The sequence below is a fragment of the Amblyomma maculatum genome, chromosome 1, assembly GCF_055883805.1.
Source record: "Amblyomma maculatum isolate TAMU_Amacu chromosome 1, ASM5588380v1, whole genome shotgun sequence".
Taxonomy (NCBI): Eukaryota; Metazoa; Arthropoda; class Arachnida; order Ixodida; family Ixodidae; genus Amblyomma; species Amblyomma maculatum.
The window spans coordinates 422,830,035-422,857,436 of NC_139344.1; the positions used below are offsets into that span (position 1 = coordinate 422,830,035).

At 45.9% G+C, this 27,402-nt stretch overlaps 1 long non-coding RNA gene across 1 annotated transcript in view; it reads left to right on the top strand.

Annotated features, from left to right (window-relative positions):
• LOC146209249 (uncharacterized) overlaps window positions 1-5,245 on the top strand; it is a 61,676-nt gene extending 56,431 nt beyond the window's left edge. The window contains exon 3 of the long non-coding RNA XR_014706113.1: window positions 450-5,245. This is a non-coding gene — a long non-coding RNA (uncharacterized LOC146209249). The remainder of the gene's footprint in view (window positions 1-449) is intronic.
• Window positions 5,246-27,402: the final 22,157 nt, after the last annotated feature.

The window sequence follows — 27,402 nt, forward strand, 5'->3', positions numbered from 1 at the left end:
TAATTGATTTATTCCCTTTTGTGATTCTAGCTATTATTATGTTACTGGTGGTTTTAATTGGAAAAATTTGTACATTCTCATCATGAATAATTATTGCAGTTTTCGGATTATCTGTGGATGCTATAATTTTGTGTTTGATGGGGAATGGTATTATTTGATTATTGTAATGATATGGCTCTTGAATTACTGAAATATTGTGCTGATTTTCATCATTAAAATCTTTAAGTGCTTGATTTGCCTTGAATGCATGTGCTAGATTAACCTGTATAAATTTTAGCATATTGCTGTCTTTTGTTACTTGCACTGTTTCATTTGATAGTTGAGGTTGTTGTGATGTGTTTTTAGTATTAGAGTAGCCTGCTACCGATGTATTCTGTGCCATGTTGTTGACGAGAGTTGTATGCAAGTCTTTGAATTATTCTTGCTTTCTCTTCTTTCTTTTTCTTCAGGTATACCGGACATGTGTATGAAAGCATAGAATGGTGGACCTTTTCTGCTGGCACTCCTGCCTTGTGACACACTGGACAAAATGCCTGCAGTTCACATTCTCGGCTCTGATGCCCGTGTTGCCCACAGTTGTTGCATCTTGGGTCTTCTTGACATCCAAATGATCCATGTTCGTACGTTGCGCATTTAAGACACCTGTTAACGATGATGTTGTCAAAAACAGGTGTTCTAACCCAGCCAAGATTGAGTGTCCGCCTGTCTCGGAGTTCTTCGTATCCATTCTTGTTGACTGCTAGAATGACCGTGGTGCCATTGCGACCCTGGTACTGTTCTTTCAGTTCGATGTCTTCAGGGTTGCATTTGAGGTCGTTCTGAAAGATGAGCTTGTCTACGACTTCTTCCTGCGGTATATCTTTGTCGATGCCAACTAGTTTAAGCTCAAGGCGGCGACCCTTGGGCTTCTTTATGTCCAAGTTCTTCAACTTTTCTTTTTGTTCGATGTAGCTTTTCAACCGATCGATGGAATCGGCATCCGTTGATGTGATGATCACTCCTTCTTTGCCTGGCCGCAACGTGGTGTCCTTTATCTTTAGTTCAGTTGGATCGATTTCTTTCTTTAGGACGTCCATGATTTTTTCCTTCGTCAAAGTTTTTGATGTGACGATGACTGCCGTTGTTTCTTTCCTTTTCATTTCTGGCTTTTCCACGGGTTTTTGTATGGCCTCTGCATAACTCTGAGGGGGAGTTGGTCTTTGAAGCTCCTCAATCTGCCCTTTTAGAAATTGGTTTTCATGTGTTGCTTCAAGCAACATCGACTTCAGTTTTGATACTGCTGTCAAGACGACGTCGAGTAGGCTTGCCGCTGTCTCATCTCCCTCTGATATGACTGAAATCCTACAGAGGGCTCTCATGATGCATTGATCGCTCTTTGCCATTTTTTTTTTTGTGATGGTCTTTATGTCTTCTCTCCATGGGGTACTTGATGGATCTTCTTTGTCGCTTGTGCCGCTTGCGACGCTTGCGTTGCTCTTCCCAGGAGTTTCGGATCGAATTGGTGGTTTGTTGGGAGGCTCATGTAACTTTTCCTGATTCAGTGGCTGCTCGTCTTTTCTTGAGTGCCATTCCTATTCTCCAGACCTCCATTGTTGGTCGTTCTGTTCCTCATTATCCTCTTCGTTTGGCTCGTTGTCCTCTTCGTTTGAGTTTTTTGCGAGTTGTTGGTTCTCTTTTTTCCCTTTTTTTTCGTTGTTCAATATTTGATGTTGTCCTTTCTTGGTCCTTTTCCTCTTGATATGAAGAGGTGTCCCTTCTTCTTTGTTTGGTAGTTTTCTTGGTCTTCTTTTTACGGTCTCGTTTTGAGGTTTGCGGTTCTGTCGTATCTGTCAGGCTGTCGGAGCTTGAGTAGAGAAACTCTGCTCTCCAACTCATTGCGTAGCTTTGAACGGTGCTCCCACGATGTCGTGTCTTCTTTCACGTTTCTGTTCTTCTGATTGGATTGTCTTCAGTATTCTCAAGACTCTGCTTCAAAGAGCCCGTTTTCCAGCTCTGGGACAATTTTTTTTTTTTCCCGAATTCAGCCAAATCCGGTCTGGCCTTGTCTGGCCACCCTGTGCTATAGGTCCACCCTGGGGTCTTAGGTTCGATTTCTCGACTCCCAAACGTGTTGGACAATTCAAACGTGTGTCAACATGTAGGTATGGCTCACCCGATGAAAACAAGTGGCTGCAGTGGCCTATGTGACAAGCCGTTCTGAAGTTATGCAATTTTCCACTTTTTGAAGAATTTTAAATTCCTTCGGTTTTGTATACTTCTTGCATCTACTGTTGAATTGATGCAGTTATTCTGTGGTTGCTCCTATAACTGGCAACGAGCTGGAAGCAAATATCAGTTTATGGGTGGGAGAGTATAGAGGGAGGGTTTCGTAAATTAGCCGAAAACCGCCGTGTCTCTCAGTCGTGGTCGTATTTTAAGGCTATTATGTACTTTCGGCGCCGTACGAATGAACTGCATCAGGGTGCTGAATCCTTCAACAGACCATTGACGATTCTCGATGGCATAGAAGTGTTCCATGCTTTGGACAAAAGCCGCCGAAGAAAATTACGATGTGCCCTAATCAACCTTCCATGCAATTAGTTAAGGCCTATAAGATTTTCTCAGTTAATGGATACAACATATACAACCTGTTTTTCCAAATTTTGAATGTTGGGAGCCTTCCACGGATCTTCTTTATTTTTTGTGCTTACTGTCGTCATCATCCCGCTGCGCCGGCTCTGGCATGCGCCTGGGTTTGCCATCGGATTAAAATGCCACACACGGCATACCTTGCTTTGCCGTCACTACCTTGCCATCTCGATCTGGCATTCTTTCACAATATTCTCATGCCCCTGGTTCATTTCAGCTATAATAAACACGAACGGCAACTACAAATCTAATAACAAAATAATAAATGAACTAATAAACGGCAACTAGCCACTATAAACTTGTGTAACGAATTGTTGATGTTAGGGTTGTAAGCTGCAGGGTGAATAGTGCCAACAGACTTAGGCAGGCGTTCGCGAAGTAACTATGAAGCTGGCGCTTTAAATTCCGTTATTGCAACAGTGATGGTCTGTGAACTGTTCTCGTGGTCTGTATACGTATAATTTATAAAATGACACGTTACACTTTCTTCTGCTTATGTGAGTCGGAGTGAAAAACTATTTTAGCCTCTTCGATACCGACAAATCACTTCCTCATGTAGAAGTGCTTTTATTACTGCATTATTGTTGCCACTAGTGAGTGAAATGACGACAAATGAGAGATCATTACACATTATGACTGGATATTCAGCCATCTGAAAGAAGTGACCCATAGGGAACGAAAGAAGAACAACTTTCAATGCGATCAGAAAAACTGGAAAAGCTGACGGGGACGATGCATGAGGAAGCTTAACCTAGAATACAGATTCCAGTTAATTTGTATTCGATCTTCTAGATTATGTATTTGTTTAATTCATTGGTAGGGGCCAGATTCACGCTGGCAGAGGCAAGTTGACCGAAAATTATAGTTGATGTGAGCTAAAGGACAAAAACCCGGCCTGGGGAGCCGGAACTGCGTCTTTTGATTGATCGAAAAATGCTTTCATGGATGAGACGAGCTGACGTGTAACCTATTGCAGAACATTTATCTTAGGGTGTCGGGGGGTGACTGTATCAGTTCTTTATTCTGGTGAAACCAAAAATGTTAATCTCCCCTCTTGTGCAAAAGCATGGGGACAAAATTGGAACATTTTTTCTGCTCATAATGATGTCATTTTCACGCGATAAATTAGTTGAGATTGAAAGCCATATTTTTACAGGCTTCGCAGAAATACTTTATGGACAACTTGAGTAACATTTTAATTTTTCTGCATTGAGTTGAAGACCTGCGCGGCGGAAGACAGCGAGTATCGTAGAAAGCCGTTGAAGGTGACTTGTGGACGTGGGAGAGAAAACGATAACGTCATCTAAGTATCATAAGCACGATGTCCACTTAAAGCCACGGAGAAGCGAGTCCATCATGCGCTCGAAGGTCGCAGGAGCGTTACAGAGGCCAAATTGCATGACCTTGAAATAGTATAGTGCGTCAGGGGTGTCAAATGCGGTTTTCCCTCGATCCAGTTCGTCGACAGCTTTTTGCCAGTAGCTGGGACGCATGCCGATCGAAGAAAAATAGGTGGCACCATGCAAGCAGTCGAGGGCATCATCAATTCTCGGGAGTGGATAAACGTTCTTTTTAGTTATCTGATTTAGGTGCGGCGGTCGACACAGAAGTTTCAAATTTGACCTTTCTTTTTAACTAAGACGACAGGGGGCGCCCAAGGACTGCAGGAAAGCTCAATAACATTGTCAGCATCTTGTCGACTTGCTTCTGTATCACGTGGTGCTCAGCAAGGGAAACTCGATAAGGCCTTCGGTGAATGGGGCTGGCATCACCAGTATTGATGTGATAGGTAACGACAGATGTCTGGCCCAAAGGTCGTTCCTCAAAATCAAATATGTCGCTGTACGAAAACAAAAGGTCGGGGAGAGCACTAGCTTGCTCAGGTGTCAAATCCGCTGCTATCATGGGAGTAAAAAGGTTCGAACGAGAAGCTGATACGGGGGCTTGAGGGCAGAAACTTCGCAGTCAGCCAACGGAAACAAGTCAGCGAGTGCAATGCCATGGGGCAAAATTTTGGCGGTGTGGCTGAAGTTTAGGACGAAACAATAAATTATGTTATCCGTGACGGTCACGACAGTGTCAGGAAGGATGACGTTACGGTGGAGAACATCGGGAATTGAACGAGGGACGTATGTACCATCAGGGATAGCAGTAAATGCGGCCAAAGGAAGATGCATTGCAGCATCGAGCGGTAGGCGAACGAACTCGATGGAGCGGTGGCGTGGCTTGATATTGATATCTGTGTGGCCGGAGCAGAAAGGCAGGTCTAAGCGAAGGAGGCCACTTGAATAATCGATCAGGGCAGAGTGGGCCGTTAAAAACGTCCATGCCGAGGATCACACCGTGGGGGCAGCGGTCGATTACAGGGATATAATTTCATTCGATACGACCACAAACGCTCACGCACGCAGTGCACAGCCCCATGACAGCAGCGACGCCTCCATCGGAGACACTAACGGCTGATGAAGAGGCGGGTGTGAGAACTTTTTTGAGTCGGCGGCGAAATGAAGAGCTAAGGACGGGAGTTTGGGCACCAGTGTCAATGGGAGCGGTAACAGGGACACCGCTGCATTGATGAGTTTTCCGGGAGAGGTCCAGAGACGTGAGGGGATGATGAACGGCGAAGTAAGGGCGAGCGGGAAGGGCGGGTCTGGGGATACGTACGGCGAGCGGCTGGACATGTGCGGGGATGGCGAGTTAAAGTCACGAGAGAGCGTATCACAGAGAGAGTTGGGGTGCGGTCAGTAGGCGGCGCTGCGATCCTGGTAGTAGCGAGGTCGTGGTGGGATGTGGTCCACCTTGTCACACACGGGCATGGCGCTGTTCACTTTGCGGTATAGAGCTAGCATGTCTTGTATGTACGACAGATATGATTCGGTTGACGATTGTGTTCGCGATGCTGAGTCCTTTTCAGTGCCGGGCCTGCGTCCAATCGGCTTGCCAATGAGATCCCGAAGCTTCTCTTTGCACATGCCCCAGGATGTCAGATCTTCTTCGTGCGTCTCAAACCAGACGCTCGCCGTACCAGACAGGTAGAAAATGACGTTTGCAAGCATCAATGTTGCGTCTCATCGGTTGTGCTTACTGACTCGCTCGTACATAGCGAGCCAATCTTCGATGTCGACGTCATCGGTGCCGGAAAAGGTGCCCGGATAACGAGGCAGCGCCACGACGACAGTGGGCAATGGTTGTGCCGCTGTAGAAGGGGCTGCGTCCGAGTGCATAGAGCTAGCACCAAGCTGACGGCCACTGTGGAGATCAAGATTTTAGTATTGGTGTCGTACCCCGCACCTCCACCAAGATATTACGAGGCACACTGCGTTGTAGCCGCAACAGTTTGCCCTCAGGGACACACTCAGGGACACACTCGCAGTACAATTAGACCCTAGCTTCAGCGTCGTCATTTTTCACTAGCCCAGCCCTTCTTCATCGTCTCCATGACTGAGTGGAGTGCCGTAGCAATATTTTCGCTTGAAGAAAATGATTATAGGCATATTATTCATATTCGCCACCGTGCAGGAACGGTGGAACTGATTACAGCCCGTCTCATCAACTTACTTTCTTTGCAACGAGTTGTCAGTGATAAACTGCTGTTACCCAATTATCTTTACTTTGGGGGAACTATTGTTTAAAATAATTATTCTAATTTCGACGGGTCTTCTGTACCTTGCCTCGAAGCCACTATAAAATCCCCACATTTGCAGCCCAGAATATGTACAGCCTTTTTCAAAAGTGTAGAGCCCAGGGAGTCTGCTTGCAAAGTCTGTAGTTGCACTGATTTAACAATGGCCGAGAACCGTACCATTGACACGGTAGGACAAAAAAAATCTTACTCATCAGAGATTCGGCAAACGTAAAATCTATCACAAGCCGCACGCAGTGGCACAAAGGTAGACCCCCTGGGCTCTACATTTTTGACAAAGACTGTACCTTCCACTTTGACTACGTAAGATATGTATATGAGTTTATAAATTATTAGTGTATAAAGGATGCAAATAGCTCACAGACCATCCCTATTGTGATGATGAAATTTTCAGCGCCAGCTTCTTCGCGGCTTCGAGTGCGTCTGACATATTCTTTTGGCATCTCTTACGCTGAAGGTTACGATCGCAAAATCAAATGTTTTTTAAGCACGCTGCTGGCTGTGTTGGTTATTATGACAGAAGTGAACTTGGTACTGCGCTTGCGCACGGCACAGTGTCGAGTTTCCATGGGATTATGGTGTAACTGAAGTTGTGGAAGCGCATTTTCTTTCTGCAGAAGCTTGCATCTTATTAAAAAAAAAGTGTGGTAATGCACATAAGCCACAAAAAGATCACTTTCTTCAATTCCACAAGTTGTGGTAATTTATTTTACAATCAAAAAGTACAATCAATACGAGCCGCCCGCATCACCACTCTCAATTGGGTCATTCCATGCGAAAACGTCCCACACCCGAAAGTGACCACCGCCAGTTCTTTTGAAGAAAAGTGGCCGTTTTGGCGATTGTGCAAGGGTAATTTCGTCGGAGGAGTTCTGTCGAGAAACATTTTCTTTTTTTGCTTTGATCAACGCTTATTGAATTTTCAGCGAAGAAGCAAACGCTGTTCTAAGAAAAAAATATCCTATGTTTAACAAGATGAATGACAGAGAGAGGCCTCTAAAAGCTCAGAATTCTGCGCCTGTTGAGTCAACTTTCCGTGCATTAAATGGCGTTCATTCTGGCAGATACAAGAAAGCCAGAGGAAATCCGCAAGGACCAGCCCTCTCACCTGTGCTTTTCAACATATTACTCATTTCAATTCAAGTTAATCATGATTTCCGCACTTACGTATATGTAGATGATATCGCGTTTTTGCGGCTGCATCGGATATTCATTATTCTTTTGTCTCCGCTTGCAAACATACCTAAATTATATTGAGAATTGGTTGCGTGGCTAATGTCTCACGTTAAATGTGAACAAGTTCGCTGTACTTGTTTTCGGTATAAAAGATCTCGTACCTCTGCCTTCAATGTATCAGCAGCAAATGATTCCTCAAGTTAGATCTTTAAAGTACCTAGGGGTCATTTATAATAATCTTTCATAGCAGCCCCATATTAACCAGGTCGACATGAAAGGGGCTCGGGCTGTGGGCTTGTTGCGCCGAAAACGTCGCCCCCGGTCTGGAATGCGCAGAGATGCGCTTTTAATCGTTTATGTAATGTATGTCCGTCCAATTTTTGAGGTCGGATCAGTGTTGATTTCTGGTTCACCAGCTAATAAAATTCGCCTGCTTGTTCTCTTGGAGCGGGAAGCGTATCATTTGTGTCTTGGTCTACCAACATTTGTCGCCAATCATGTGCTTTACTTTGAAGCCAGAATTCCTCTTTTGCTATGTAGATTACAATTCCTAACTAATGATATATCAATCAGAGTTTCACCGATCTATGTCTATTTCTTGCTGCCAGCCGACCTCCTTTTTTGGTGTCCATTTGCCTAAATTTCACACCCCGCAAGTAATTATGGTCCAAACTTTACTAGACCCTTTAACTTTTTCCCTTCCTAGCATTCTTTGCATGCAAACTAGCCGTTCTCCTGTTGACATTGCCGTTGACGACATTTTTCCGAACAATGCTAAACATTTATCATCCTTAATTCTAAACGGATTATTAGAAGATCAATTAGGAAACCTTTCTGCTAGCTTAACAATAGCAACTGACGCATCTCAGTGTAACAAAAAGGCAGGTGTCAGTATATATTGTCTGCAACTAGACTGATCTCTCTCTGTACGTCTTTCGTAAATCAACCTCAATTTTTCAAACGGAGTTTCTGGCAATGGTACTCGCTCTACAGAAACTAGACTCCTCTTTTTCTGCAGTGGCGGTAATTACCGACTCTTTATCCTTGTGCTCATCCCTCTCTTCGTCAGTGAATTCTGCAATTGTAAAAATCTTTCGCTCCCTCATCCCTCGACATTTCAAATTTGTACACATGGTACGGGTACCAAGTTACAGCACTGTGACTTTAAATGAATATGCTGATAGCTTGGCAAAAGAGTCATTCAGTGGCCCCGTATCATCTATCCTTCCGGCGACAACGCATATCACCACAGCGAGGTTTAGGAAAAAAGAACTCTATTAAATATGCAAACTGGGCATATTTTAAGATCTTACGACTACCTGCACCTCAAATATTCTTGGGGTAGGAAATTGTGTCATTCACGGCAACTTGAGCTTTCTCTAATAAAGCTGCTCTGCCGTATCCCACCTTTAAATTTCTATCTTCATAGGTCTGGTGTGGCATTTTCTCCAGCCTGCGCATTTTGCGGTGAACAAGTATCATTAGATCATTTGTTTATTGTTTTGCCGCCGCTTCACTGCGTTGAGAAGACAGTTGATGGAAAGGTTATTGCAACAGCTTGGCCTCAGGTTAAGTAGCATGATATTGTTATCATTTGTCGCCACCATCCTTGGACACAGTCACAGGTCTGTTTTTACCACTATCCAAAATTTTTTTCTAAAATCAAATCGTCAAATCGTTTGTCTTGCTAAATTTTTATGCATCACTTGTTCTGCGAATTCCAGTGTCAATCGCCTGTGTGCGTCATGACTTATAATTTTTTGTCTCAATTATTTCCCCTAGTATTTACTTTTTCTCTACTCCTGCAATAATTTTTTTGCGTGTAAGCATAGTCAAAAACTTTATTTGCTGTCCAATTCTTGGCCGATCCCCCTCTGTGGGTATGTGCCGCATGTTATCTGGACAACAAGCCTCCGATAGCTAGACGAGCGCGCCAGCCAGCTGCGACACGACTGGATACTACGCGATATATATATATATATATATATATATATGTGTGTGTGTGTGTGTGTGTGTGTGTGTGTGTGTGTGTGTGTGTGTGTGTGTGTGTGTGTGTGTGTGTGTGTGTGTGTGTGTGTGTGTGTGTGTGTGTGTGTGTGTGTGTGTGTGTGTGTGTGTGTGTGTGTGTGTGTATGTGTGTGTGTGTGTGTGTGTGTGTGTGTGTGTGTGTGTGTGTGTGTGTGTGTGTGTGTGTGTGTGTGTGTGTGTGTGTGTGTGTGTGTGTGTGTGTGTGTGTGTGTGTGTGTGTGTGTGTGTGTGTGTGTGTGTGTGTGTGTGTGTGTGTGTGTGTGTGTGTGTGTGTGTGTGTGTGTGTGTGTGTGTGTGTGTGTGTGTGTGTGTGTGTGTGTGTGTGTGTGTGTGTGTGTGTGTGTGTGTGTGTGTGTGTGTGTGTGTGTGTGTGTGTGTGTGTGTGTGTGTGTGTGTGTGTGTGTGTGTGTGTGTGTGTGTGTGTGTGTGTGTGTGTGTGTGTGTGTGTGTGTGTGTGTGTGTGTGTGTGTGTGTGTGTGTGTGTGTGTGTGTGTGTGTGTGTGTGTGTGTGTGTGTGTGTGTGTGTGTGTGTGTGTGTGTGTGTGTGTGTGTGTGTGTGTGTGTGTGTGTGTGTGTGTGTGTGTGTGTGTGTGTGTGTGTGTGTGTGTGTGTGTGTGTGTGTGTGTGTGTGTGTGTGTGTGTGTGTGTGTGTGTGTGTGTGTGTGTGTGTGTGTGTGTGTGTGTGTGTGTGTGTGTGTGTGTGTGTGTGTGTGTGTGTGTGTGTGTGTGTGTGTGTGTGTGTGTGTGTGTGTGTGTGTGTGTGTGTGTGTGTGTGTGTGTGTGTGTGTGTGTGTGTGTGTGTGTGTGTTCCGACCAAAACAAAACACTGGGCTTTACCCGGTGAATTTACCCAGAGAAGCCCACTTTACACTAGCAGTTCCCCACCATAACAAATGTTAAATTTCTGGAGGAACACAATCATAGAGAGTGCAGTAGCAAACTACGTGGCTTTCAAGTGCAGCCTTCGCTCCCCGCAGTGAAGATTGCATTGCTCTCTGAATAACCACTTCGATGATCATGGAAATTCGACATGACAGTTCACCATTCGGCTCTTCCCTACACTAAATAGATCCATCAAAATAAACAAATCACAAGGCACATCACAGTTTTCAACAGGCAAAGAGTGAATACTATATCACGTGATTTCAATGCCCTTCTTAAGAGTCCACTGCCATATTTCCTACAAAAACACAGAATCACGATACGAAATAAAGCAGTGATTAATGGTCTCTGGCGCGTTACACAGGCAGAAATTCACAGATCACGGCACAAACACCTCATTGGCATGAAGCCATACGTTGATGTATACAATTTAAAAAATAACATTTTTGCAGCTCACTGAATTTACATACGCTTAATACGTCTTAAAATGCTAGTGTCAAGATACTATGATAAAGTTTCCAATACAAAGGTGTGGGGAACAAAGGCTCGGTGAGAACATCGTTCGTCTACCTTCTGAATGGGCTACACAGGCCATCTAAAGGAAAGCGCACAGTGCGGAAATTGAAGGTACCAGCAATCCCTTTAAGGAATCCCCAAAGAGGCTATTCATGCATCTGTCCAGTTGCTGAAAATTGGGGCACGTGAGAAGCGTATCTCAATTCTCCTTGTCTAGCATTCCTGCTTTCTCCGTGACAACGCAGGGGGCACAACGACGGCGGCTTCGCTCCCGTCTCCATGAGGAAGACATCATCTGCCGGGAGCTCGGAAGGCCAAGCGGCACAACTAGAGCGCGCCATCGCCGCCCAATGGAGTTCCTCATCATCATCAGCAGCAGCCTGACTATATCCACTCCTGGGCGAAGGCCTCTCCCATTTTCCTCCAATTAATCCGGTCATGTGCTAGCTGCATCCACTTGACCCCTGCGAACTTCTTAACCTCATCCGCCCACCTAACTTTCTGCCGCCCCCTGCTACGCTTTCCTTCCCTTGGAATCCAGTTTGATACCTTAAGCGACCGTCGGTTATCCTTTCTTCGCGCTACATGCCCTGCCCATGTCCATTTCTTCTTCTTGATTACCACTAGGATGTCAGTGTCGTGAGTTATTTCTCTGACCCACTCTGCACGCTTTCTATCTCTTAATGTTACCCCTACCATTTTTCTTTCCATAGCCCTCTGCTTTGTCCTCAACTTAAGTAGAGCCCTCTTTGTTAGCCTCCACGTCTTAGCCCCATAGGTAAGTACAGGTAAGATGCAACTGTTGTATACTTTCCTCTTGAGCGATACCGGTAAACTGCTAGCCATAATCTGGGAGTGCTTGCTAAATGCACTCCATCCTAAACTTATTCGCCTTTTTTTTTTCTCTCTTTCATGGTCCGGATCAGCGGTTGCTATCTGTCCTAAATAGACATTCGCCTACTACTTCCTGTGCTTCGCTACTAAACATAAACTGCTGTTTCTCTCGAGACTGTTCAACATTACGTTAGCCTTCTGCATATTGATTTTCAAGCCTACCTTTCTACTTTTCCTGTCTAGGTCATCAATCATTTTTTGCAGTTCCTCCCCTGAGTTACTTAGCAAGGCAACGTCATAGCAAATCGCAGATCACTGAAGTATTCTCTATCTACATTAATTCTCAACCGCTCACATTCCAAATTTCTGAATACTTCTAAACAAGCTGTGAATAGTACTGGGGAGATCGTGCCTCCTTGCCTAACACCTTTCTTTATAGAAATTTTGTTACTTTATTTGGAAACGTGTCCGGTCGTATCCTCGCACGTCGAACACCGCCTTACATCATCTGCCGGCCGCTCGGAAGGCTCGGAACAGTTACTGACCTTGAATCCGGCATTGAAAAAGCTCTTCTGCTGCCGTGTCTCATCGGCGGGGTTATGTCAAATAAACACTGCAGTAGAACTAGTCCGAAATGCATCTTATCGCTCTTAAGAGGTCTTAAATACCTCCTAGAAATTTCGAGCTGTGGCTTTTACTACTTACGTTCGTACATTTTGTCTCTGTCCTAGATACAAGATGGAGACCGAGTAGGGGATCATTTGTCGCAGCATAGTAGTCTAGTGTTATGCTAAGGTCGTGACCATTGTGTCCATCATGGTGGTCAAAGTGACAAGCCAACATAAGTATTACGTCATTCACAAGTGAGCATAAGGTCAACAGGACGCTGTGACATCCTCACACCCCATAGAAGTCGAAGTGGCTCACCACCATGACTACGACGTCATGACATAATGACAACTATGGTTGCGCTATGACATCATCACACCATATGAGCCAGCAATCAACATCTTCAGGTGACGCACCACAATAAGGATTAAGATGTAACGTCACCACGGGTTCTGCTCTCGCTAAATTCGAATACAACGAATTAAGCCCACCGGATGTAACGAACGTGTTTGCCGCAATGCGTTTATAATCTGCATGACAGGTGGTGTTGGAGGGATAGCCGAGACAACAAATGAGGCCTCCGGACCGAGTGCGCTAACACACACGGCGCTGTCCCGCGTAAGTTGACGATATGCCTCTGCCGAGAGCTGCTTGTGACAGTCAGGACCGACGGAGGGCCCATGAGAATCCTCTGCGCGTGAAGCGAGAAGCCACGCACATCGAACTATTAGTAACATGTTCATTAGTACACCTGCAAAGGTGGTGGTGCTGGCGCTTTTTTGCGTCCCCAGTTTGCGTCCACGGTTTTGGCCTCACTAAAACAGCTTCTTAATATTTTCGCATTAAAAGGAGAAAAAAACGAAACAGAAATGAAGGGTACAACTACTTTTGTCCCTTGCCACAATGGAGTCTTTTGCAGGCATATATTTGCTTAACAAAGGGAAACGAAGCCTCTAGGATGCTTGTTTTATTTCGTTTTGTTGAGAGGCCGTTACAGTTTCCCTGCCGGTCCACGTGCCTGTTATTGTGGCTCGTTTATGTACATGGCATGAACGATCCGACAAAGTATTAACGTTGCCGAAAACCCATGGGTAGTCATTGCCTAGCCGCTGTTCCAAAAACACAAGCGTTTTAGTTTGAGAGGTTTGTGCGCATCTGTTGATTTAAGGTCTTCTAGCGTTCCCATGTTGCCTCCCGCCTACAAGAATTTCTTTCACTCTATATGGTGAGCTCTCACGCTGGTTACAGGCTAAAACACCTAGCTCTATGTGCAAACTTGAAAAATACCACAGTTTTCTCCTCTAAGTGGTAAAGAGGCTTCCTACCACACCTGGATGCATTTTTCTGCCAGCTTACATTGAGGACAGTAGTACATATCCACTAGGCGTTGAGTACACAACACTGCTTGGTCACTGGTTTGAAAAGGAGGCGTACATGTAAAACGCACTGAAATTAGTGTCATCCGTTGATGTGAGCACGCAAAAAAACATTCCAACATGAGGACGCAAATATTAATGCTGGAGCTGTAGTAATGACGATGGAAGCGTGAGATCGTCATTACAGCCATGGGGATGATTTCATGATTGCACTCTGCAACAGGCGAAAGTGCGTCACTTGCTTTTATACTGATTGCAAAAGAATCTCAATGTTGGGCCGCAAAAGTTGTTTTCGGGGTAATTGCGTGCTGTCAATGTAGCAATCACCACAACATATATAAGTACAAAGTATCAGCTAATATCTTGAACGAGCTTTAAATTCCTGCCGCAGTTTTCTACACCAAAGTGTCTTCCGCAAAACCTTACGTGAACAGGACATACGACTGCCTTCTCTTCTCGGTTCGAAGGGACCAAGTGTTACAGGCAAGTGCTCATTTTCAGCCAAGAGGCAAATGCTGGTCTATGACCTCTTCAAGACGACCACACCCCTTCAACGTGAAAGGTGGTATGACATGACTTGTTCTCAACACCGTGATGCCATGCCTGCCATTGTTTCATTTATTCCGCGTGTAGAATATTTTTCGCGCAACGCTGTTGAGCCCCCCTCCCCCCAACCCCCCTCCCCCCCCCCCCATCGTGAGGCTCCTTGAAATGTTCATGGCATCATAGGTTCATTTTGCGCAAATATGTGCTGACGCTTCTCAGTACACTTTGCAAATTTGTACAGTGCGGCCCAAAAACACGAATACAGAATGGCCACATTTTTCAGTACTGAAAGTGAAGTGTCATGTGATTGCAGTGTGAGCGTCTGGAATCTGTGTCACGCGGGGGCGCTACTCTCTGTTTAAAAGGGCGAGCTAACACATCGCTCAAGCTAGTCTTGTTCTGTATGGCCCAACATGCCGAATAAACAAGTTGCTTAGTCGCTCTGCCTCCGCTTCGCTCACCGCGGCTACAGCCATAACTGGCGACGAAGACGGAATGCTGCCGGACTGCGCAAAAAGGACGGGAATCTGCCTGACTGCTTGAAACTCATCACAGTATTCGCGAAGGGACGCTGCCGGTCTGTGTAACCGCATCGTAGCGTTCGCGGAGGCTTCTCTGGCGAGGCTTAGGGATGGCAACGCTTGGAAGATTCGACCAGCTCGTCGAGGACGGAGACGAGAACTTTGGATCCTACGTGGAAAGATTCGAGCACTTTTTGAAGGCCTCCCCGATGAGCGACGATCTCAAGGTCTCGATGTTTATAATGGCGATAGGCAAGAAGGCTTATAAGACGCTGAAGACTTTACTAGAGCCTCAAAAGCCAGAGGACAAGACTTCAGCGGAACTGGTAGAAGTGGTGCGAAGTCATTTCACACCGAAGCCTACGGTCATCGCAGAACGATTCAAATTTAGTCGGCGGTGCCAGCACGGCGGAGAGTCTATAGCAGCTTATACAGGGAAGTTGAGGCGTTTGGCAGCTTCCTGCGAATTCGGGGAATTTCTAGACGAGGCTCTTCGAGATCGCTTTGTAGTGGGCCTTTGCGACAGCGCAACGCAAGCCGAGCTGATCAAAAGAAGCAAGTTAACGTTTTCAGATGCCTGCGACATCGCGAAAAGCATCGAGCTGGCACGAAAGGAAAGTCTGGAATTCCAACCAACCAGGGCGCAACGTGCAGTGAACGCCGTGCATAATAACACAGGCGGTGGGAAACGGCCACAGCAACATGGAACTTCATCCAGTGCAGGAAGGGACCGAGTGTCTAAAGCGCCGGACTGTTTCCGGCGTGGCTCAGCGCATGAAGGGTCCAGCTGCAAATTTCGCAAGTATCGCTGTCGCGTCTGCAAGCGTTACGGACACTTGGTGAAAATGTGCACTTTCAAGTCTAGAGACTCGGCAAATACATTAGATGAAGGGGACGCGGATTTTAACTGTCTATTCTTGTGAGGAACGCCCAGGGAGTTATCGAGTCTGTCTTACCATAGCCAAGAAGAATACTAACATGCAAATAGACACGAATGCGTCCGTTTCCATTGTGCCAGAAACGCTATACAGGAAACTCTAGTCCAGTCTACCTAAAGAGCCTTGCCACATAAAGCTGAGGATATACGGTGGGTCGGCGTTAACAGTCATTGGGGAAGTTGATGATTCCAATCGAACATAATGGTCGGTACAAGCAACTTCTGCTCATTGTTGTTAAAACCCACAACAATAGCTACACTGTCTTGCTAGGTCGTGACTGGAAGGCTCTTAAGCTAGACTGGCCAAGCGTGTACGGTGTGTGTTTAGACAAAGCTGCGGCGCTACTTGAGAAGTACGTGTAAGTGTTCTAGCCCACTCTGTGGCTTATTAACAGCCGTCCAGTCAGACTGGCTTTGTAGGAGGGGAGAGCAACCCCGCATTTTCCAATCCGCGACAGGTGCCATTTTCTTTGAGGGATACCGTGTCACTTGAACTGCAGTCTCTTGTAAACAGTGGAGTGTTAGTACCAGCACAGAAAAGCGACTGGGTAACGCCTCTAGTTGCTGTACATAAAGCGAACAACAAAGTCAGAGTGTGGTGACTTCAAGGTTACATTGAATCCGCACCTACGCATTGACGATTATGCTCTTCCTATGATAGATTTCTTTGCAAAGTTGTCAGGATGCAAGTATTTCACAGTGCTTGATTTGTCTATGGCATACCAGCAACTTGAACTGCATCCAGAGGCACAATCAATTGTGGTTGTCAATACACACCTGAGGCTATTCAAGTACACGCGTTTGCCCTATGGCATCACAAGTGCACCTGCTATTTTCCAGTCTGTCGGGGATGATGTGTTAAAAGGGCTTGGGCGGGTAAGCTGCTACTTGGATGATGTACTTATCGCGGGTTCAACATTTGACGAATGCTTTCAGAGAGTAAAAAGTGTGTTGGCACGTTTTCCGGAGAGAGGCATGTGATTGCAAAGGGAAAAGGGCAAATTCTTTAAAACGTCTGCTTCTTACCTAGGCCACCATCTTGACGACAAGGGCGTACGGCTATCGAATGAAAAGGTGAAAGCTACATAAAAGGCACCAAGGCCAACGGATGCTGCACAGTTGCGAGCGTACTTGGGTCTGATTAACTTCTACGGGAAGTTTGTGCCGAACATTTCAGTTAAGCTGAAGCCTCTGTACAACGTTGTGAACAAAGAAAAGGGATTTCAGTGGTCACGGGAAGCTGAGCAAGCATTTCAAGAAAGTAAGAGCTGGTTCACGCAAAGCAATGTGCTGACATACTATGATCAAAAAAGCCGATAGGACTAGTGTGCGACGCTTCGGCTTACGGCGTAGGAGTCATTCTTTTTCATAAAGTCAGAAGCGACGAAAGGCCAAATGCCTATGCTTCCAGAACTTTAAATAACGCAGAGCATGGTTATGCTCATATTGAAAAAGAGGCCCTTGCGGTTGTTTTTTAGCTGAAAAAGTTCCACAAATATCTGTTCGGGCATCGCTTTGAGATTTACTCTGACCATCAGCCATTGGTAGGCTTGCTCGCTCATGGTAAACCTGTACCAGTGATGACAGCAGCTCGCATGCAACGCTGGGCTTCACTAAAGCTCGCAGCGTACGATTATCGGTGGGTTTACCACAAGGGTCAAGGTGTTCGAAATGCTGACGGTTTTTCACGGTTACAACTAGCGAATCGCAACGATGTCTCGGGTTATGCGCATTTCTTTTCAGTTGTTGATTAAGTGCCGTTGGCTGCGGTTGAAATTCTGAAATGCACTAGAACTGCAGAATATTCTGTCGTCTGGAATCTGTGTCGCGTGGGGGCGCTGCTCTCTGTTTAAAAAGGCGAGCGAGCACATCGCTGAAACAAGTCTTGTTCTTTACGGCCCAACATGCCGAATAAGCATGTTGCTTAGTCGCTCTGCCTCCGCTTCGCTCACCGCGGCTACAACAAAAAGCTATGACTGTTTGCTTCAAGTAAACAATCCTCATTTATTTAGCAGCCCACAAGGACAACGTTTATGCGTCGGTCAATTCAACACTCGCCGACGCTTTTGATGCGATGAAATCGTCTATCATACAGCCACCACCATCCTTTCCTTGGAATGCAGTCGGCTCCTTCGCCTCAGTCAGGGCCGCCTCTGTTCATACCGTAAGCTGCATGGGCACGACAAGGATTCACGAGCGTCCATGAAGAGGTGACTACATATTTCTAGCACGATGAGGGTGCACGGAACATGATGATATGCGCCGGCTTGCGTTGTATAGCTACCAATAGTACTGAAGCCATATATGCTCGCCGGTTTTGGAAGCGGCAGCCTCTTAGACTGTGGTAGACGATGTTGCCGGAGAGCGAGAGATGGAGAGACCATCCAGCGCTCCCTTCATGACACGTCGTCTGCAACCCAGCAAGTGTGGCACATATCTTGAGGTGTAGCGCTGATGCAGGTTGCTTCTGTGGTTGGAGTGGGGAACCCTCCGGAACCGGCTCGGAAAAGGAAGACGCCATGACCTCGTCCTTTGAAGAAGACCCCCGGGATTTGTGAACGATGCCATAGACCGCCTGTTGACAGAGGCCGTCAACTGCTGCGTTCTGTAGAGAGGGCCTTCCGCCCAGTGAAGCCTGGCACACGCAAGCTTTTTCTACAAGAACGAATTGCGATTCAGGCGTGAATCGGTAGGCTTTGCAATGGCCGCCCACAGCCGACATTGATGATGACTCTTCTTTGATTCTGGTGACATAGTCTCGTGCATGGCTGTTCATTTACTTCTCCCTATTGCTCTCACAGCCAGTTATGAGAAACTTGTGGTGGCTCTCAGAATTATGTAGTCAGGTTTTCATGATCTCGCCTATCTAAAGACCCGCGATGTTTCAGGAAACGGCTTCAAAAGTAATAAGCTATATCTAGTTGAAAGCATTAAAATACTATTTGCTTCTACGTGGCACTCAGTTTAGTTTAAAAAATGTGCCTAATAAGTAATTACTTTATTACTTTGGTCACAATTTGTGAAACTTAATTTCGACCAAGAGATTTCGAAAGCTAATTTTTATAACGGGTTCATAAGCAGTCATTTCAATTCACGCAAATCGCATACAGCTTATTCGGTAGAAAAATCATCACGATTGAATCGCCGTAACCTAGATTTGAGAAACCTGTATCTAAAAACAACATAGCATAAAAACTGTGGTGCAACTTTTCGTTGCTAGGCGTTCATGGTAATGCTATATTTCGCTTCAAATTAATCGTATTTCTGCTAGTCAGTTGAAGAATAATTCGCGATAAGGATTCGAACTGACGACTCATGTACCCCGAATTGTGTTGCGTGTAAGTGCAGATGTCCACAAATAAGTGAGACTGGTGCTTCGCCTTCCTTTCACAAAACACGAAACCACCTAAAGACGTTCAACCTTCGCCAACCTCGGTGCCAGTATCTCAATGCCAAAACTACTCAAGTATAAAATGGTGCCGGAAAGGCCCTATCGCGTCTACATTGAGACGGAACTTAAGTGCCCTAATTTTCAGGCATGAAGGGCTTCACGCTTCCTTCGCAGGGACCATGACGTGACGTCGAGTCAAAACAGAGAGCCAATTTTTGGGTACCGATATCCTGCCATACGGTCACCGATTTTCATTCATCTGGGTACGGAATTCTAGTAATCCGAGATCCGAAAAGGGAACACCTGGGAACAAATCTTGACGAGGCGAATTCTCCGCTCCCTTTTCCCTTACAGAAAAGGCATGTATTCCAGAAATTGTAGGTCCGCACTACGGAAATTTGGCCTTCTGGGCTCAAGAAATTTTACCTCCTCCGAATATGATGAAAACTATTGTACGGTCTAATTTCTCTATGGCCAATTTAGTGGTGAGATCCGCACTTAGGTAGGCCACATGAAGAATATAGCCCGCTGAATGCCCCAGATGTGACCTCGTCCATTTGCTGGTGGGCTGCGCGTGGGAAATTATAGCCGGAGTTGCGCTCTTGAACGAAGACGCCCACCTATGACAAGCAAAGTTGAGAAACAAAAATTCAGACATTATGAAAATTCTTGCACTCCCTCTCTACGTTTCCTTTATTAGTAACACCGCGCCACCGTACTACAGAGACTTGGCCGCTTCCTTGACCATGGTCACAGCGACATTTCTTTCTCAAAAAACAGAATTTGTTGCACATTAATATGGTACCGCTTTAGCGTAATCACCTGGGATTTTTCTTCTTCACGGCGTTTCTTTCAATGTAAAAAGTGTGAAACTAAAGTATAAAAAACTATAGTTCACTTGTTTTCGAATATCGTCTGCAACTTAAGGCGAGGTTCAATGATTTGAAGGGACAGTGGTTTTAGAGAAAGTGTGGGAAGTAGTTTCTTGCAAGTATTTAAAATGGCAATGACGGATTAGAACGGTGAAAACGTTGAGGCCTCTCATCACTTTGTCGGAGTGCAGAAAAACTCATACTGACAATATCCCTGTTAAGGTCTTAAATTTCTTTTGGCTTCGCCAACACTTTCTACGTCGTCCGAATCTGCCAAATAACGCTTCGTACGTTGTACATTCGGCTACTTTGATTTTCTTCTTTCACGCAGCTATTTCTTCGCTCGAAACACATCACATCCCACATCACATCCTACATCAAGTTATCGTCATCGCCCCGTACTGGTGCTGTGCACTGCAGCGGTTACATCACGTTATTCGGTGACTACATCAGCAATGCAAATGCTAGCACCAAAATAAGTATGCACTGGCGCAAAGAAGACAGGACACAACGAGCACATAAAACATGAAGAAAACGCAACTTTCAAAGAAGGCCGCTGCATTTATATCACTGATGGTAATAAAAAAGATCAAAAAGCGAAATTCATATCATTATTTCTCCGTGACGTGTGCAGCCACGTTATCATCGCGTCTATATAACGCTAATACAAGCCCCAGTTCAACAAACAAAGAGGATTGAAGATTTTTTTGTTGAAAAATGAAACTAGGGACATTAAAAAGTATATAAGCAAGAGCAGTTTCAAGGAACTAATAAAAAAGCGCGATCACTAGACATTCAGCCAACGCATAAGATGTACTTAGAAAAAGCCATATCAAGAAAAGCAAATGACAAAAGAGTTCACAAAACAAAAAAAAAAGAAAAATTGCCAGTCAAAAGGTTAGAAAGGCGGAGCAAGGTAGAGATAGATACTCGAAACAAAGGTGAGGCCAACCAAAAAAATAGCAACGAATTTTTCGGGGTGACGCAAACAAGACGTACAGCAAATTCGCATATGCCCATTGTCGGCCTAAGAAAGTTATCTCTTCAGCAATAAAAGGGAATCAGTGCTAATGCGCTTGTCGCCCAGTGTTCTTAATATTATTTCTTCTTCCTGCCCTTTAATTTTTGCACGTGCTAAAATTGTGGTATATCTAAACGAAGATTTGCATTTTTTATTCACAGTACACTATTGGACGTGTTTGTTTTCTTATGTCCACGAAGTCTGTTTATAACGTAAAGTAGAACGTTGGCGAGTTGGTATATAGACAGTTATTTTAAATTAAAATTTTCCCGTTTGTCTGATACATGCAGTGAAAGGTACAACAGTGAAGTGAAGTACGACATTGGTGGTGAATTTTACGTACCGTTTTCCCATGCTTATTTACAATTAACTGTCGATACCGGAACAGAACAGTCCAGATACTAGACAGCCTACTGAGGCGGAGAAAAGTATCGTGAAGTCATATCTGTGGTCTAACTTCTTCAAGTTTTGCAAACTTTTTTATTGATATATGCAATGATCTATCGCTGTCTAGGGACCGAGAGGCTTGAAGCTTTCTTTGTTGCCTCCATTTACCTCATGTAGAAGATCTATTCTGGAACTGCTGAGGATGTCGTTGGGATAACCCGCTTTCGCGAGGGAGGCGATCATGTTTCCGACGCTGTTTTTAGGACTTGGGCGCTCTTTTCGCCGATTGCTGCTCGAAACATTGCTGCTACGGTTCTATGAATTTTCTTTTTTTACATTTTTGGGTGGCCATTTCACACGAAAGACTTTTCTTTGTGCATGGGTTATACTTATAGCCCAGGCTGCATGCAAAGAAACTCGGCAAGGCTATCAGTCGATCCAAGAAGTGGATGCAGTTGGAGTGAGAGGATTCTCTGTTAAACTTCAGGCCATTATGTTCGGAGGTGAACAACATTAAAATCTCTACCGCTAAGCCTTTAATACTGCATTCTGAAGGAACATCCAGTATCACTAGTTAGTCGTTCACAATCCACATACCTCAAATTTTCGATTATTGCCATCCCTGTCAGGTTTCTCTTGATGTGGCTTTCCTTTGAGGGGCAGGAGCCTTGTTAGCTGTAGATACTTGCTGACTGTAGCCTGCCAGCTACTTCTTTATGAAGCAGTTGTCCTTAGTTTACATTCATGTGTTTATGCCCGCAATGAATACTTTCAGAAACTGATTTGCCTGCCTCGTTTTTCACCCCCTACCCATTGTCGAAATTCTGCTTCTTGGACCGGATTTTCACGGGGTAAAAATGCTTGTTCAGCGCTGCTCTCGCTTTCTTCGAAAGTTTATTAGGCCATCACGAGGAGTCCTCATTCCTTTTAAGCCAGGGTACGGTAGCACCACGCTGCGGAATCACCTATTCTATCGTCATAACCGTAGGCTTTGCTATTGGCCCCGCATCCGCAGTACGCACGAGTCAGTCGATACCGTCACCTATACCTGTCAATTTATTCGCTTCAGAAGCACCGGCAGCCACATTCCTTACACGCTCTGGGTAGTCTCTTAGTGTTCTGTATAGCTGAACTCGGAATTGTTTTGCAGAGTTCTGACGACTTCAGGTAGTGACGTTCCTCTAGAAGGATGACGGTACCTGCATTTTCTCGTCGATTTTTATACAGTGCGCGGAGTGGCGACTGCATGGCACCGCTGAACCTTTTTAGACCGGATAGCAACCTTTTCCGTTTCCTCCATCAGATGAACTTGTCTTGATGGTTCAAGGCTCTCCTTCCCTAACACCTTGGGGAAGTCTTCCTGTAGCCGGACCTGATTTCAGTGCAGTGGTGCATCGTTAATGTGAAAACTGGTTCCCGAGCAAGACTGTGAATACAATGAGTGATGTATGGCAACGAATCTGGTAGAAAGGATAAGAAAAAAGCGTCGTTGTTATTTAATAACAACGACGCTTTTTTCGTTGTTCGGTGTTTGCATAGTGATGACAACTGAAGTTGAAATTACACTTTTTGGATCTACAAGGCCATACGTGTATCGCTATTATGACTGAAATAATGGGGTTGGTCTAGACACGTCTCGTGGTCGGTGATATATTTAATGCCGTATAATATACAAACGGGTTCACTTCTGCAGCTTTTCGCATGCATAAAATCCGCACTAAGTTGAGTTAAAGGCGAAAAATTTGAATTTTCTAGTTTGCATTAGCAGCAGAAAGATTTTTCTTCGCCAATAATTAGGCTATACGAAAAATTCTAAGCACATCGACTCAACCACTTCGCACTGTAAAGGATGAGCCGCAAAAGAAATTTATGATACCTGATGTCATTCGCACTTTTGCTGGGTTTTTAAACCGCCCTGCAAGTTTTAATTATACCCAAATTCAATTCGACGAATTGCCTTTTCTCTGTACAACTTCATCGATCGCAGCAAAATTGGTCAATTGCGAGCGCACCCTGCTTATCTGGTCTCCTGTGCAGATTAGCTTTCATGTTTGCAGCACATTCGCAAGGTGGAAACAGCTTAGCGACAGAGCGCCGGAATCCGGCGGAGAGCATGCGTTTCGACTCTGAGTTTCGAACACTCATGCTCCGGCCGGAGCAAGTAGGTGGCGTTCGCGAGCTGCCGGAGCAAAAACCCATCTTTCCTTACGCTTTTCTGCGCTTCATGTACGGGCCGCATCGTCTATTTTCAAACCTGTAACGTATCTAAGTTGATCCCGCTGGTTTCTGAGAGGTTGACATCAACAATCTACGCTGTCATTTCATTCATGGTTGCACAGTCAAACGCGGGCGCCCCCGGTAAGAGTTCCTCGGCAGGTTTTCGAATAAAACAGTCGCGGTGCATCGTTTTCAGCCGCCCAAAGCATACCAGTAATTGAATGGCTTGGAGTTTACGAAATTGAAGCACATACAGACAGTCTTGCTGTCGCTCTTTGAAATAAGGCTGCTCTCCAACCCGCTGTCTCCAAGAGAGGGCACTATAGTTCGCGACAAGAATTTGGTGCGAAAGCGGCGGCAAGTAAAGATCGTCTGCTAAAAAAAAATTACCGACGATTACGTTACTTCCTAATGCGAAATTTGAGCGCAGCAAATAAGCTGTTTCACCTTTTCGATAGATTGAGGCAAAGAAATCGAGCAACACATGTATGCGCTATCACAGAATTTTTTTTTTATTTTTCACACGTATTCCTTTACCAAAGACTCCCTTCTCGGAGGCGGCGATGAGCTTCTGCTTCAGCCTCGCTTACACCTGGTTGCTCTCGACGGTGGCGATGAGCCTCCGCTTCGGCGGTGCGAACGGCAGGGTCTTCTCGACGGCGGCGATGAGCTTCTGCTTCAGCCTCGCTTACTGGTCTGGATTCTGGCGGCGACGGCGCTGGGCCTCTGCTCTGGCAGCTAGTTTAGCAGCAGCAGACGGAGGACTTCCACCGGTCGTCTCGCTCATGGCTCAGAAAGAACTGGCAGATAATTTCGCAGTGGCGAACGGCAGCGGCCATTTCGGCTCGGGCGGTGCACATATACAGATCCGCCGCCACCGATCTGGCTCTCTGATTGCCACCGCAGAGGGGTTGCATTGGAGGAAGAGCGAAGAAAGGAATTAAGTTCGAGCCGGCGCTTTGACAACCGGAGACTCGAAGGAAGAGGGGGGAGGGGGGCGGCGTGTACACCCAGCGGCAAACGATGGGGGCAGGAGCGCGCGCAGCAAGCGGACAACGCGATAAAGGGAGGAGGGAAGAGATAGCAGCGACTGACTGATGCTGCTGACGCCGATAGTGAGTCAACACCCCAGCTGCATAGTTGGTTTCAGGGACAACGCCGCCGATGCGGGGGGAACCCTCCCCTCCTCTTTCTGCATGGCGGCGACGGTGTTCTATGCAGTCACGTTATCTTGACTCTCTAGCGCGTCAGCGGCATCCAGCGGTATCAGTCGGTCGCTGCTAGCTCTGGGGGGATGAAAGGGGGGCGGAGCTGGTTACGAGGCCGACGCCGACGCGAAACCCAGGAACGGACGCCAAGCTGCGCTCTAAAAACACATAGGGTGGAGCCGGCTCGGCCGAGACGACAAGCGAGCGGAAATGAAGAGCGCCCCTGAAGGAGTACGTCACGCAAACTTCCGGCTGGTTCCGCCTATTTCGGCGGAGCACTTTTGACTGCTCACGCAGCGACCTTGGTTCGACGATTGCTCCCCATCTGCGTTTGGAAGACGCGATCCGTGTTCCAGATCTGCGGTTGGAAGGCAATTACTCCGAAAAGAGCAGAAAACATTGCTATGGAAGTGCTCCAGCCCTGCGATTGTAATTCACCAATAATCTGGACGCTCTCGCGAGCGCAGTGTATATATACCTTGGTTTCAACACCTCAGTATTTTTGCACCGTGAGTGGAAGGGACTATCGCGATGGTTGTAGCGGATTCTTCTGTTTCTAAGGATGTTCGGGCAATGATAGAGTCTGATGTGATGTGTTCGAAGCGGCTGGATAGCGCGCATATCGCATACGTTGAGTGGTATGGATATTCTGCGGCGTCCACGTAAACCTTCTAGGGTTCGTTCGTATGTGCTATGTGTACTGGGCACGTGCTGTCGCCTCCCGTCTGGCCTGGTTATGAAGGCGATGCACGTTTTTAGGAAGTGGCCTGGACAGTGAGGTGATCGCGGAGTGTCTTTGGAACTGCATAAGGTTCTACTGGAGGGGCATCTAACGGCTTAAGTTGGAGATAGGAAAGAAGTGGCGACCAGTTGGGGTAGTGGAGAGCCGTCCTACAGTTGGCCGATGCGGTGGCTTCCACCAGTTCGCTGAGGGTGTTGTGAACTCCCATGCTTAGGAGTAGAGAGGTTGGGGAGCGTTTAGGGGGCTTCCTTAGAAGCCTGTCTGATGAGAGCATCTTCCTTGTCTCTGTTTTTATTAGATATAAGTACGGAAGTAAAGAATGCGGCTTATAATGTCTGTACTAATCGTCAGAGGTCATGCTCGCGCATTTCACGGTGCTTGTTAGCTATATGATCTGATGGGCTGTGTTGGTGAGTCTGGAGAGTGTATCCATGCATATGTCGGTGCGCTTCGGGTCGGTTGATCAATTTCGCCATGGACAAAGCCAAAGAAAAGGCCAGGAGGCAGGTTGAGAAGTTGAAGGATCAACGTGCACATGAAACCGATGAAAAACGTGCCGCCCGATTTCAGAAACGCCGTGGGAGGTACGCAGCTAAGCGTTCCGCTTCTACTTCTAAGTGGGACAACTCCTAGGCTAGCTTGCTCGAGTTCCCAGTGCGAGTCCTCTTCTGCAGAGCCTAGGCTTACCAAACACGAATGTTAGAATGCAAATAGACGGAAACGTCGTCCGAGGAAACTGAAGAAGTCACACTACTTCACCGACCACAAGAGCGTATTCATTAGGATTAATAAACAAGCTACATAAGCTGTACATTGTCTGTCTACGTCGATAAACCGGAGCCCAACCAAGCTGCCACATAGCGGATCATAAGCGTAGCCAAGCAGCCGTTGCTCCCGCAACAGAACTGTGTTTAACCAGAGCTAAACCACAGCCAATTTTTCGGCGTGTGGCCGTGTCGGAAGTAGCGACGTTTAGAAGAGAGCAGCTATCCCTATGCAGTGTTCCCCTTAAGATTGGACGAAACTGTACATAGAACGAAAATCAGGATCATGCCTCTGCCAATCAGTAATCGTCAGGTATCATGGCGGGTGCTTATTGGTTGGCGGTTTGCATGACTTCTGAGGCCACATGACCCAAATTGCCTTAATTTCTATCTTTTGTAGCACATCTTAGATGCGAATCGAATATACAGCAACCCATTGACCCTGAGGCACATACGTTAATCCGAAAGGCTATTCAACATCATTCGCACGGCTTGTTTTTGCGGGGCTTGATAGCTATGTCGCTCCGGCCAACTTCGACCACATACACCACGTCCTTTTCGCGAGCATACCAATGCTGCCAGCCGCCGCAAAATTCCCTGCTTTAAAAAGTAACGTAATGTGCAGTGCAGTGCAGAATGTGCGAACCCGTTATGCATAGTCATGATTCATAGTCCCGATGAAACGCAGCATGACTCGCCGCGTTGCAAAGTAATAAGTCCATCTAACATTCTCTTAAGTGTCCCCGTCGAAATTTCGATAACTTCATAACATATTCAGTTCAATTATGTTGATTTCCAAAATACGCAATTTAATTCGTTCGGATAAGCAAATAGGATGATGCATTATATGTATTCGCTACGTAGGCTCAATTTTTGTGTCGTGCTCTTGTCGTTTTCGCGGAAGCTTTCTTTCATGACCCATCACAAGCTGGCAAGATATCATGATCTTAAAGCTCAACTAAAACGAAATCTTGCTTGACTCAGAATGGCTGTAAATCTTTTCCATGCGTCATGAAAGTTATCGTGTCCAAGTTCTAGACTTGTATGAAAAGATGTATAAGGGATTTCAGCTCTGTATAGCAGACGACGAGTGCCTCTGGTAGC